This window comes from Leptonychotes weddellii, chromosome 2, assembly GCF_054177405.1.
Source record: "Leptonychotes weddellii isolate Sample4059 chromosome 2, ASM5417740v2, whole genome shotgun sequence".
Lineage (NCBI taxonomy): Eukaryota > Metazoa > Chordata > Mammalia > Carnivora > Phocidae > Leptonychotes > Leptonychotes weddellii.
Window position 1 is genome coordinate 22,004,862 of NC_138370.1, and position 14,491 is coordinate 22,019,352.

At 41.8% G+C, this 14,491-nt stretch overlaps 1 pseudogene; it reads right to left on the reverse strand.

The window, feature by feature from the left end:
• Positions 1-12,455: 12,455 nt before the first annotated feature.
• LOC102729858 (PEST proteolytic signal-containing nuclear protein pseudogene) lies at positions 12,456-13,155 on the reverse strand (annotated as a pseudogene).
• Between the last annotated feature and the right edge of the window lie 1,336 nt (positions 13,156-14,491).

The following is a 14,491-nucleotide window of genomic DNA, read 5'->3' on the forward strand; positions in this document are numbered from 1 at the left end:
TAGATTGTTGGGAGGCTCAGAGACACAGCTTTGTCACACCTATTTGACTTAGAGAATGTGATCTTTCAACTGCCTACATTGCAAGAATTAAACCAAATAACCACAGAAAATCTGATCACTGTGTTTGATGTAGGAATAAGGTAGCAGATATTCCAGATAAAACTGGGCGGCTCAGTCGATTAAACTCTAACTCTTGGTTTCAGCTCAGGTCATGATCTCAGGGTCGTGGGATTGAGCCCCACGTCAGGCTCTGCACTGGACCTGAGATCTGCTTGGAATTCTCTTCTCTCTCTCTCACACACACACACACTCTGTCCCTCTCCAGCCTCTCTCTCTCTCTCAAATAAAATTAAAACAAAAACAAAAACAAAAAACCTGTGAGAGGAATTTCTCTGTGGCTGGAAGATAGAGGACAGCCATCAGCCCCTGAGACCAGGCTTGTTCCTGTCTTAAGTGTCAAGGATCACACTGCCCTCCTGATGCGACCTGGGCTTTATCGCTGTATTTTTGGTACCAGTTTCACCCTTAGCTTCATCTCAATCTCCTCCCCTTCATTTCTTTTCTCCTCCACCCCCCATTCCTCTTGATTTCCCTGTTCTCTCTCTACACTGTTGTATGCTGTGTACCTTTGCAAGCCACCTTGTACCTTACCTAATTACTTTGTTGATTAATTAAAACAGCTCTTCTGCTTTTCTGCCCGCAGCTCTGCACCAGGCTTTCCCTTCCCGGGCCTGACGGAAACACTGGGGGCTTGTCAGCTCTCACAGCTACCGTCCTGTGGGGCTCAGGAACAAAGGGAGGCTCTGTTGCTTGCACAGCCCCGACCAGCCCCATCCCAGAATAAGGAGAGATTTGGGCCGAACTTTCCCGAACACAGGAAAAAGCTCCCTATCTGCCAAGAAAATAGGAGTCATTCATCCTCTCGCTTGTCTGTCCAATTAGAGACACTGCTTTATAAATAAAGCAACTATTTTCTAAAAATGTTCCCATCCAGGGGCGCCTGGGTGGCTCAGTCGTTAAGTGTCTGCCTTCAGCTCAGGTCATGATCTCAGAGTCCTGGGATTGAGTCCCATGTCAGGCTCCCGGCTCGGCAGGAAGCCTGCTTCTCCCTCTCCCACTCCCCCCGCTTGTGTTCCCTCTCTCGCTGTGTCTCTCTCTGTCAAATAAATACAATCTTTAAAAAAAATAAAAACAAAATAAAAATGTTCCCATCCAGTCTCTTTTGAGTAGATTAACTTCAAAATACCTGATCTTGTCAACCCTGAGGAATTCCTTGGACAGTGTGTGGAATCCATCCAAATACTTAAACGTATCTTTGGATATGTTTAGACTCTGGAATTACTTTTGAAGGACACCATTAGAATGCTATGACAACAAATAACGCTATGGGGGCAAAGAAGGGGGTAAACAAGGACAGATAAGAGTTTCCCCACCTGAAGTTGCGTATTTGTGCCTCAGTATGTTCGAATAGCCCATCAATTATTAACTGACTGGGAACATTTCCAAGTACTGCATCAAAACATACAACACCAGAAGGCATTCTCCAAAACAGGTTCTATTTATTGAATATTGTTTACTATCTCTTGGCAGCTTTGTCTTTTTAGATGCTGTTGGGAAGCCTCCCTAATTTAAACACTGTCAAGTAGAGAGATCTCTGTTCAGATTTCTCAAATAAAAGCCTGGCAGGAACTCAAAGGCAAGCATGTTAACTTCAATTTCTTAGAGAGATCAAAGAAAGCTGCTCTCCAGCAAATCCACCCATGTGGAGTCCCTTCAACCTGTTGAATCAGTTCAGGACTATGATTTAGTGGTAAGGATTAGACTGGAATGCTGTGGTATGATAAGATGAAACTCAGAGCTCAAAATGTTATAAGCATGGATAGGAGAAGAGATCTTAGGTGAGAAAAAAATGCATCGAATTTAAGATGTGAGTTGGTATTGCCCATTCTGGGCAGCATTGGAAATTTCTTTTTATCCTAAAGTCCTTTGTTATTCCAAAAGGTAGGAGGAGTTGAGAAAGAATGAGAAATATAGGAGATTTTATTCTGTGGATCTGATCATTTTTGTCAACCACATGTAAATATAAAGAGCTGGCTTTCAAAAACATACACAACTGCATAACGTAAGAGAGGGGGCTGGTTATATCTTTGGGGTGTAAAATTGTGAACTTATTGGGTCTAGTCGTTGATTATTTTTTGACATGAGCACTTTGTTTATTCCTTCCTTTCAGAGGGATAAAAAATGAGACAACAAAATGAAGAAAACAGATTGAGAAAAACAGATCCGCCAAGATCTCGTGAGTGACGGGCCATGGCCCTGAATTTGCAACACTGGCTCAGAGAAGGCCCCAAATCTTGGTGTGTTAAAGATGACATAGCCCTTCCAATGAATCGCATGGGCACCTGCATAGGACACAGCAATTCAATGCCTGCCCACATTTATAGGGGGGCTGCTGCCGTGGCTATTTCCACCAAAGTAACTGAGCAGCCCAGATGTCTAATCCTATCTGAGGCTAGAGGTTTGTGGAGGAGCCTGGGGTACCCAAAGTGCGTTATGAAGCCTCCCTCAGCAATCACTTTAAAAAAATTATGATTCTCTCCAAACCCTGGAGTTTAAAAAACAGGCACTGAGGATCATAGCTGACCTAGACCCAGCGACTGATTTCTAAATAACGTAAGTATCGAGACAGAGCATTCTACTCTTTGCTGGGGATTAACAGATATTTACTATTAGCACGTTTAGGTGACATCATTGTGAGTCACATGAGGGCAAGGATAGGTGGATTCTTGCTGGGGGTATCCGCCAGCATCTTTTGCATCCCCTCACACCCTGGGAGGAGGCCCATGTGGAACTCTTGGGGCACCGGGTGCCACACCGCACAGGTAATAGTGCTCGCCAAGCAACTGGACACCTTTTCCTACAGTAACCCCCGTTTCCTGCAGAGACAAATGGAAGTCCAGCAAGGTAAAAGTACTTGCCTAAATCCACCTCCAGCAAAGCGGCAGCTGGGAATTTACTAAAAGCCATGGATTACAGATTCTAGGACCATGGTCAAGCATTCAAAGGCCTTTCCTTCTCCCTAGAGGAACATCTTAGAGTGAAAAATCCCATAGTGTAGGATCAATAAAATACAAACTATTTTTATTCTAATATACAGAGACATAAATGGAAAATGCTTCCAGGTTTATTTTTTTTATTTTTATTTTTTTAAAGATTGTATTTATTTATTTGACAGAGACAGAGACAGCGAGAGCAGGAACACAAGCAGCGGGAGTGGGAGAAGGAGAAGCAGGCTTCCCCTTGAGGAGGGAGCCCGATGTGGGACTCGATCCCAGGATCCTGGGATCATGACCTGAGCCGAAGGCAGACGCTTAACGACTGAGCCACCCAGGCGCCCCAGGTTTATTTTTTAAAAGGAGAGAAAGCACATGAAAGCATCTTAAACTATTGAAAAGAAAAATACCTTACAAATCTAGAGTATACTTACTGTTTTATTACAATATTTCCTCACTTGTATTTCCAGGAAACATCAAATTACTTAGCCTCAAGGGTACTTGAAAGGGGCACACAGTCCCCGCTCTGATTAGAATAGTTGAGGAATTGGGTTCTATCTTCCTTTGGTGTCAATTCAAAAGGAACTCACTCTATCTTTGCTGTGTCATCTGCAGATTTATATTCCAAATATAACCACCACAATGTATTTGGTTAATGGCAATCACAATCCATAGTAATGCTCAAATGAGCTTATTCAATGCCATCCCTAACGCCCAGTGACAAAACGGACATAAATACTTGTGATATAACCAGCCCCCTCTCCTACCTTATGCCTCATTATGTGAAAACAGTGCCATTTTTCCCTGAACAGTAGACCCAAAGAGAAGACTTACATTTTTCTTTTACGCTTCCCCTGAGGAGCAAATTTCATTTAGAAACAGTTACATCAACCAAAAGCAATTTGTGTACCTAAAGTATTCAGAAATGCTTAGCCTGCTGAACCACCATTAGCATTTGATTGCACACTTTGTTCCTAACACGCACTCCTTGGTCCTCCAAAAGGTAATAATTGTAGTTCTTCTTCATTCGCTTTAAATTAATTTGTCCTTGGGGGTCACAGGACTGCCAGGTTAGCAGCCCTAGAATCTCACCTCATAATTGTACTAAACTAGAGTGTTATGAAGCCTCCCTCAGCAATCACTTTAAAAAAATTATGATTCTCTCCAAACCCTGGAGTTTAGAAAACAGGCACTGAGGATCATAGCTGATCTAGACCCAGCGACTGATTTCTAAATAACGTAAGTATCGAGACAGAGCATTCTACTCTTTGCTGGGGATTAACAGATATTTACTATTAGCACGTTTAGGTGACATCATTGTGAGTCACATGAATTTAAGGAAATCTATAAAAACCAAACTCTTCCCTTGGGTTTGCTAATCTTGGTTGATTTTAATCTGTGGTCTCTTTTTCCCTGTGTCCAGATTAGTAATGCACTTAATGATGATGATAGCAACGTGCAGTCTGAAGTAGACAAAATCCAAACCTTTCGGAGATTTGAGAAGTCCAGCTGATGATGCATATTTGAAGAAGCAGCTCTAAACATTATAAAGGAACCAGTGTCTGTGAGCATTTACTATATGCCAGGCCTTGTGCTAGTACTTTATACTTGCTTTTTTTTTTTAAGATTTTATTTATTTATTTGAGAGAGAGAGAGAGAGCATGGCTGTGGGGGATGGTGAGGGGCAAAGGGAGAGGCAGAAGCAGACTCTCCCCTAAGCGGGGAGCCTGCCGCAGGGGCGGGGCTCGATCCCAGGACTCTGGGATCAGGATCTGAGCTGAAGGTAGATGCTTATTTAATGAGCCACCTTATTTAATATTCACAACAACCTGCTGAAATAGGTTTTATCTCCCTTGATTACAGAGGTGAATTTGAGGTTCATGGGTGTCAAGTCAGTTGTCCCAAATCACACAGCTAGTAGGTGGTGGAGCCAGATTCCAAACCAATGGTGCCCAGCACTCCTTTCTACTACGTCATGCAACCCTTAAGCCAGCAATCACTGCCCCCTCACCTCGGTGCTAAAACCCAAGCTCCGGTGGCGGCAGGGGCATGGGTCCAGCTGGCGAAGTAGGTTGGAAGTCCGGGCAGTAAGATCTGAATCTCTGGGTGCTAGGATCCCCATACTTGACTGAGCTCCTAAAACGGATTCAACAGGTCAAATGCAAAAAATTGGAGAGTAAAGTACTTCCTTCTGGGGCCTTGGGAAAATCAGACCCAAAAGAAACATTTATGGTTACAGTCAAAGCCCATTACAGAAGCTAGGAACAATTACAGGAATTACAGGATGTGCTGAGCAGGAAAAATCGCCACTTGCGGGGTCAGAGTGTGCTCCGAGGAGAAAGCCGATCCAGCCGATCACAAGGCAAAGCTAAGAGGAGTCTCAATGAGTCCAGAGTCAGAACAGAGAGATCCAAACTGCTCAGAGCCAGTGGTCAGCTGCTCTGCTGAGTGCCCAGGGAGCAGCCACTTTCTGAAGTGCTAGCTTCAAACCCTGGCCTTACCTGACCTTATCTTTACATGCATTGCACCTCACAGGCTGCAAAGTAGTGGTGGGTCCCCCCCCAGGGATCCACCTAATGTTTGGTGATTCTAGAGACAGCTGCATAGGGATCTGAACGTTATGAAAACCTTCATGTCCCCAGGGTCAAGCACTGTGCTGAGATCAGAGAAGGGACTCAATATTTGTGGCAGGCAGGGAGGAAAGGAAGGAGTGAATAGGCAGATTCAAGTACCACGAACTGGCCATTTCAAACATGTCCAGGTCCAGGGTTGTGTGTCAGGAAGGGGCAGAAAAAGCTGAAGCTGAGCTCTCCACTGTGGAATAGAAACCATTAGAAAAAGGGTTAGGCCTGAGGACTAGGAGACGTGACTTGAGGGACTCTTTAATCACAAAGAGGGCCTGGGTCTCAAGATGAAAAATCCAATCTTCGGAAAATGCCCCCGAACTAAGAAGAATCCTGCCTCCAAGGAACTGGGAGATGAATTAGCACCTTATTCACTAAGACACGGTAAGGAGGAGAAAACAGGGAACCAGGATGTGGAGGCAGCAAGGACAGTTGGACTAATAACCCAAGGCCTGACGCAGACATTCCTCTAACTAGAGCCATTGTTAGTTTCGGGATGAAGTCGAACCTGCAGGAAAGGTTCCATACTCTTTCAGGAGAATGTTCCAGGTCCAGCAGACAGGGAAACCTAACGGATTATTGCACATTTTTCTGGTGCCCAGTTACCAGTTACTCATTCTGGTCCTAGATAGCTGAGGGGATAGAGTAAGTCCTCCTGGGTTTGGTTAAAGATCGGCCTCTCCTGGTGAGCTTTTTGTAAAGAGGAAGGACAAAGGACGTTGATGAAATAAGGCAGTGAGGCAGTTTACCCATTATCGCAGTTCTTTTAAGAAAGCAATGTAGAAGGGAGCAGGATGATCCTCAAGGGACAGGCATGGTGTTCCTCCTGAGTGGAAGCCTCTGAATGACAGCTGAATGAATGAATGAGTGAATGAATGAATATCAAGAATTTATCTCTAATTTCAACTACAGGGAAGAAAGAGAAACATTTTAAAGGCCAGTGATACGGGGATAGTATCTATACAGGGATATACAGTATACCCTGGACACTATACAGGGACTGATTGCTTTTAAGTATTTTTCTTAGAAAGCTCCCTCAGGCTGCAGTGTAGCAACATAAATTTCTCAACACAGAGCTTGGGGCTGGAAATCCGAACATTACACAAAAAGAACGGGTGACAAGATGAATGCTATAACTTAGTAATTTCTAGGTCACTTGCAAATGATTACCGTTAATAATTATAAGCTTTTATTGGGCCCTTTCTATTTTGAGAGTGCTTTACAATCATTCATTGGTTATTTCTCACAACAGCGTTATGAGGTAGATCATCATTATTATCGCATTACAGATGCACTAAGGATGTCAAGTTGGATTTAATTGATCCACGAATGTAGCTATTTTTAGTGGTTCATTGGCCCCGCTGCTTTCAGGTCTTAAAAAAATCTATGATGCTGTCTAGAGGGTGATCATGCTACAGTGTAATTGAGAAACATTGCAGAAAACAACCCAGGATCACAGAAGCAGCGTAGGTACTAAATTTCTGAAAGGTTAAGAGGTGCCGGAGAGAAACTTTGATGTATTCTAGAAATACATACATTAGCTGCCGACCATGTTCTTAAAAACTATTTTTCTCCTAAGGTTACTGCCACCTTGAAAACATGGATTCAGTTTAACATGTATAGGTTTGAAAGCAATTTATACAATCTGGCCTCACAATGCTGAGCCAGGGTTCCCCTCGGTGATATCTGAATCCCGGGACCAAATTACCTTGTGCATATGGGAGCTACATGTGATCAGATGTTCACTCCAAGGACTAAAGCGAGTATGACCACATGTTGGAAATGGTATTGCCCAAGAAGGTTGGGGAATCTGGGGAGCAGCTCTTCAGCCGTGGAAACAATCTGTCTCCATATGCAAGGAGAGTGTTTTGGCTGCCTGTCTATGGGATGCTTTTCCTTCCCCAATCCATTGTCTGGCTTTCCTTTTGTCCATCCGTGGAGCCTTCTCAACAAGCACTGAGATTGTCTTTGTTGTACATTGAATTGTATCCCTCAAAAAAGACATGCTGGAGTCCTAACCCCAGTACCTCAGAATATGACCTATTTTGGAAATGGCATCTTTGCAGAGGTAATCAATTTAGAATGAGGTCATAAGGGTAGGCCCTAATCAAATATGACTGGTGTCCTCAAGAAGGGAAAATTGAGGGGTGCCTGGGTGGCTCAGTCAGTTAAGTGTCTAACTCTTGATTTTAGCTCAGGTCATGATCTCGGGGTCATGAGATCCAGTCCTCCATCACTCCGTGCTGGGCATGGAGCCTGCTTAAGATTCTCTCTCTCCCTCTCCATCTGCCCCTGCCCTACTCTCTAAAAAAAGGGGAAGGTTGAATATAGAGACAGACATACAAAGAGGGAGATAGCCCTGTGAAGATGCAAGATTGGAGTGATACATCTGTAAGTCAAGAAACACCAAAGATTGCTGGCAAATTTCCAGAAGCTTGGAAGAGGCAAGGAAGGATCCTTTCCCAATAGGCTTCAATGGAAGTGCTATCCTGCTGATACTTGGATCTCAGACTTCCAGCCTCTAGAACTCTGAGACAATAAATTTCTGTTGTCCTAAACCACCGAGTTGCTGTTACTTAGTCGTGGCAGCCCTAGGAAACTAACACAGTCCTATTAATAGATTAATCTCAAAAGGAGATGAAAAATGAAATATTGTCCAAGGCTATTGCCCAGTGTTCAGTTCTTCTGAGTGTTATGTCACTTCCTACTATGGAGAAACTTGGGTGTGTAAAAGAAGGTCCCCATCATCCAGACCACTAGGTAATATTTTGAATTGTTACATTAACAATTATAATACGGTCACAGCTCTACACCATAGAAGCTACCCGCTAAAAAGAATAAGGTTTTTGTATTAACAAACTATATCCCTAGTTTCTTAGGGGGTCTTCATTGGAAAACATGGGCTTTTGGTCACACAAAACACAGTGGGGGAAAAGGTGAATGATAACATGTGACATTATAAAGTGTTTTAAATGCATATCTTATTAGTGTCCATCACAAACAATTTTTAAAAACACAGTGAGTTAAATCCAAATGAGAAGAAATTAAATAACAAAGGGGGGAGATTAATGAAATCGAAAATATAAAGCAAAGAAAATCAACAATGCCAAAAGTTGGTTTTTTGAAAGATATTTAAAGGTGATAGATATTTAGCACAACTGATAAGAAAAAGAGATAAGACATGATGAATATTGGAAATAAAAAAGGACATCACTGTAGATTAAAGAGATGTTAAAAAGCTGATGAACATCTTTTTTTGTTGGGGCGCCTGGCTGGCTCCGTCAGTAAAGCATAGAACTCTTGATCTTGGGTCATGAGTTTGAGCGCCAAGTTGGGTATAGAGATTATAAATAAACAAACTTAAAAAAAGCTGATAAAATACTATGAACAGGGCGCCTGGGTGGCTCAGTTGGTTAAGCGACTGCCTTCAGCTCAGGTCATGATCCTGGAGTCCCTGGATCGAGTCCCGCATCGGGCTCCCTGCTCGGCAGGGAGCCTGCTTCTCCCTCTGACCCTCCCCCCTCTCATGTGCTCTCTCTCTCTCTCAAATAAATAAATAAAATCTTTAAAAAAAAAAATACTATGAACAGCACTATATTAACAAAGTTACAATTTAGACAAAATGTACACATCCAAAGAAAAACACAATTTAATAAGCTGACAGAAAATTACATTTAAAATTTCAAATATGTATCTATCTGCAATTTAAAACTCTCTCACAAAGATGAGACGTTAGATATTAGATGGCCCCGCTAGTAAATTCATCTAAACATACTTAGGGAAGGGATCATACCAGTCTTAACAAACTCTTCCACAGAATATAAGAGTAGAAATACTTCTTAACTCATTTTATGAGGCCAACATGACCTAACAGTGACATTACAGAAAGGAAAATTACACGGCAGTAACTCTCATGAGCATTGATACTAAAATCCTAAACAATATGTTAGCCTAGACCTCTTCATAGAAAACTATAAATCATTTTTATGAAAATTAAAGCAGTCCTAAATAAATGAATAAACCATATGCACCGGTTGGAAAATTTGATATGATAAAAATGCGAATTCTCTCACAAATAGATATATAGATCCAATGAAATATCAATCAAAATCCCAGAAGTTTTACTTTTGTGAAAAGTGACAAACTTATTCTAAAGTTTGTATGAAAATGCACCTGCATTTGGAATGGAATAGCCAAGACCACTTTGAAGAACAAAGCCGAAGGACTTGCATCACCAAATGTCACCACTTGCTACAAAGCCGCAGTAATGAAGACAATGTGGTGTTGGCACAGGGTAGGTAAACAGACTGGTGGAACCCAGTAGAGAAACCAGAAGTAGACTCACAACAAATGCAGCTACCTGACTTAGGAGAAAGATGACTCTGCAGTGTAATGGAGAAATGATGGATTTTTCAGTAAATTGGGCCAAACGAATATCCATATGCAAAAGCCATAGTCTGATTGCCGCCTCACATCATAAGCAAAAATCAAGTCTAGGAGATTTCAGATTTAGATCTCTAGGTGGGAGAATATCTTGATAAACTTAGGGCCAGCAGATTTCTCAACAGGGCATAAAAGCATTGACCATAAAGAAAAAAAATGAAAGCATTAGACATCATTAAAATTAAGAACTTGTGTCTATCAAAAAATAACACTGGGAGTGAAAAGGCAAGACACAGAATGAGACAAATGTACACATACGCGTGTGTACATGTACAAAATTTACTATATAAAGGGTATATAACTCCTAATAGATAAATAAATCCTAAAGTCAATAGAAAAAATGAGCAAAAAACTTGAACACCTCACAAAAGAAAAAAAATAAACATGAAAAGTTTGTCAACATCACTTGTCACTAGGGAACATAAATTAAAACCCCAATGAGATATCACTACACATCCTCCAAAACGGCAGATTAATATGAAAAATTATAAAATTAATATGAAAAAGGATTAATATGAAAAATAACCACACTGCCAAGTGTTGGTGTGAAGGAAAACCCATTCATTGCCTCGGGGAATGTAAGTTGGCACTATTTTAGTAAATTGCTTGGTAGTATCTACTAAAGCTAGGGACATTTATACCCCTGTGTCCCAGTAATTTCACTCCTAGCTATTCATCCTACAGTAACGTATGCCCGCAGTTACCAAAACACACATACAAGAATGTTTAGAGCAGCACTATTCTTAATAGCCAAACAATGAGAACAATCTAATGTCGGTCAAAGTAAAATGGGTAAATTGGAAGAGATACAGCAATGAGAACAGCCAATAATTGTTACATTGACACAGTTCAACCTTACAAACATATATTGAGCAAAAGAAGCCAGATACAAAAGAGTTCATACTGTACGATTCCATGCCTACAGAATTGGAAAACAGAAAAAACGAATCAGAGGTGATAGAAGGCCGGGGGGCAGGGAGTGAGCGGGACAGGGTCTGGAGAGGCTTGTGGGCGGTGCTGGTGATGGTCTGTTTCTTGATGGTGAGAGTGACAGTAGTATGTTCATTTTGAAAATTGATCAAGCGACACACTTAAGGCATGTGCACTCATTTGTGTATTTCAATACAAAGTTTAGTGCAAAAGTACATATCCTATTGATAGTAGACTTTACAAAACCGCACAACTTTACAGTCTGAGGGATTCTTAGATTTGGGGGTCAAAGAGGAATGACTGACTCACCCTTGATGAGGAGGTGACTAGAAATATGGCTGGGAGGGTAAATTCAGGCCACACTCTGATGTTCTCTCAATGCAAGGCCAAGGGCTTGAGAATTTATTCAGTGGACCAGACACAGTGAGTGGAGGTCAAGGGCGACACTATGACCAGATTCGTGTTCATAGAAAAATCCTTAGGGCAACATATGAAATAAATTGGAAGTGGGGGAGAGAAGACACAGGGAGACTAGTGAAGACATTGTCAAAATGTTGAGAAAAAAAAATGAAAGTTTGAGATGGCAAAGCATTTGAACGTGTGTTTTGCCCCTGCCCATCCCTGTCTGCTTCTTTTTGTCGATCTGTTGAGTAAACAAGTGCAGATTCTGAAAACACTGCTTCTGCCTGGAAAGTCACCATTCTTGCATCCCAGGAGCATCTTCAGTGCTGATGGCTTGCAGGAAAGGGCCAAGTCCCTGGAGGAACGGCTGTCAAACCATTTTAATTCTGAAGACTACTGGGTGGTAGTTCTTGTCATGCTTCATCACTCAGGGCACATTCAAGCATGGAATTTCCTGTGAAGTTAAAAGAAAAGTTATGTTATCTATTGAAAAATCACAGGACAGAGCCTGCAAGCAGCACAGATCTGAAGACTACAAAGGTGGATCAACCTTTTTTTGATACCAACTTCTTTTTTTTTCTTTTTACCATTTCTGAGTTTTTATTATCGGTAACCTTTGGACACTAATCATATGAAGCTACAAAATTAGCAAATGTCTCGAAATCTGTATATAATACAGAAATTACCTCTAATTTCAAACTCTCAATGAGTGTACCACTCAATCATAAAAAAAAAAGTGGCTCCAAAGATAGTCTTATACCATTATACCATTCTTTAGATTTTTTTTTATTTGAGAGAGAGAATGAGAGAGAGAGACATGAGAGGGGGGAGGTCAGAGGGAGAAGCAGGATCCCCATGGAGCAGGGAGCCCGACGCAGGACTTGATCCCGGGACTCCAAGATCATGACCTGAGCTGAAGGCAGTCGCTTAACCCACTGAGCCACCCAGGCACCCCACCATTCTCTAAAAAAGGAAACTGTTTCTTTTAACTTTACATCCACCCCACACCCCAATTTCAAAACACATCATTTAATTGTCTTGGTCATGGACATTTCCAAGATGAGATTTTATATTTCACTCCCAGAGCTTCTGTTGATCAGAAAAACCATGCTTTCCTTTATTGAAGGAGTTTGGGCCTGCTGATGTTGGTGTAGCCCTTCCAATATTCTTCATTCTCATCTTTGCTTCTGGAGGCATTTCCTCTGGCTACTATCTTCATCTTCATTAAAAGCTGCTGCTACTGAAAGGGTTTTTGGAGCAAGCATTGGAACAGTTTCTTTAGGCTTACTTGATCCAAGTTTGATGGATATGGGTGAGGCTTGCTTTGTGATCTGACTACCTATGGCAAATCCTAACTTGGAGATCTTTACAGGCTTTGCTGGGAGGTCTGCAGCTTCTTCTTCAGCTGATCGTGTCTCAGCACTGTGACTGGAATTTTCCCTTCCATTACTGAAAGAAACAGTCTTAGTTTTCACAGGTTTTTCTGCTTCTTCTGCAGGTCCTCCGGCGGCTCCAGCTCGCTGTGGTTTTTCAGGCTTCTCCTCTCCCTTCTTCCCACCTGCCATTTTCCCTGCCGTGGCCTGATAAGAACTTCTTTTATTTGGAGAATGCAGTCTGATGCTAGGTTAGATTGGAAATTCTAAACAGTAACAGGAGACAAATATAGGGAATGCTTTAGCCAGTTTATGGTTTTATACGTAACAAGAATATTCCTCTAGCCCCATGGACACAAGAAATTCTCCCCCACACCTCCCCCCTGCCCAGTTTTTAAACAAGGTATACATTTACAAGGATCCAGCAAAGAGACAAGAAAACCTCCCCCACCCCTTACCTTTTGTCTCTTTCTATATATAGTATATGAGGTGGGGGTATATGAGGAAAGAGTTAACCCAGCAGACCTGAACTTCTATCCTTGGAAAGGCCCAGCTGCAAGATTAGCCCTTGGCTGGCATCTGGGAATTTATATTTCAGGAGTGTTCCCACCAGTAAGTGAGCAGAGGGGCTCACTGTGTCTAAACTGTACAAACAATATGGTGTATACTTATATTAGGTTCTACAGAGAAACAAAAGCAGTAGGAGATATATATATAGATAGATAGATATGATAGAGACAGAGAAAGAGAGAGAAGAAAGATTCATTTTTTCATTTTAAGGAATTGACTCACATGATTATAGAAGCTGGCAAGTCCAAAATTTGCAGATCTGCGGGTAGACCATTAGGCTTGAGATCCAGGAAGAGCCAATGTTGCAATTCAAGTCCAAAGGCCATCTGCTGGCAGAATTTCTTTTTGCTTGGGAGCAGGCAGTCTTTTGTTTTTGTCCTTTGCCCTGGCCTTCAACTGATTAGACAAGGCCCGCCAACATTATGGGGAATAAATCTGCTTTACTCAAAGTCCACCAGTTTAAATGTAAATCTCATCCAAAACACCTTCACAGAAACATCAAATGTTTGACCAACTATCTGGGCACTATGGCCCAGTCACGTTGACACATAAAATTAATCATCACAATGCTGAACGCCTGCTAGTTCTTTCTGGCAGCCTGGATATATGGTACATGCCAGGCAAAGTTTGCCTCTGTGATCAGCTTTCAATAAAACCCTTGGGCATTAAGTCTCTAATGAGCTTCCTTGATAGACAACATTTTACAAATGTTGTCACAATTTGTTGAAGGAATTAAGTGCGTTCTGCACAAATCCGGTGGGAGAGGACCCTTGGAAACCTGCATCTGGTCTCCCACAGACTTCATCTCACATACCTTTTCCCTTGGCTAATTGTGCTTTACATCCTTTTGCTGTAATAAATCAAAGTTGTCAATGTGGCTAGATGTTGAATCCTGTGGGTCTCTCTAGTGAATCATCCAACCTAGGGGTGATCTTGGGAACCCCAAACCCAGGATATTACAAGAGCCCATCTTATTCTATTCTTCTCTTGAAATAGATCAAATGGCATGACAGAAGTAAATCACAGATTGTATCAAAAGGACAATATAATGAATGACATAAAAATAGTTCAGGAGGAGCTAGTGATTATATAGTAC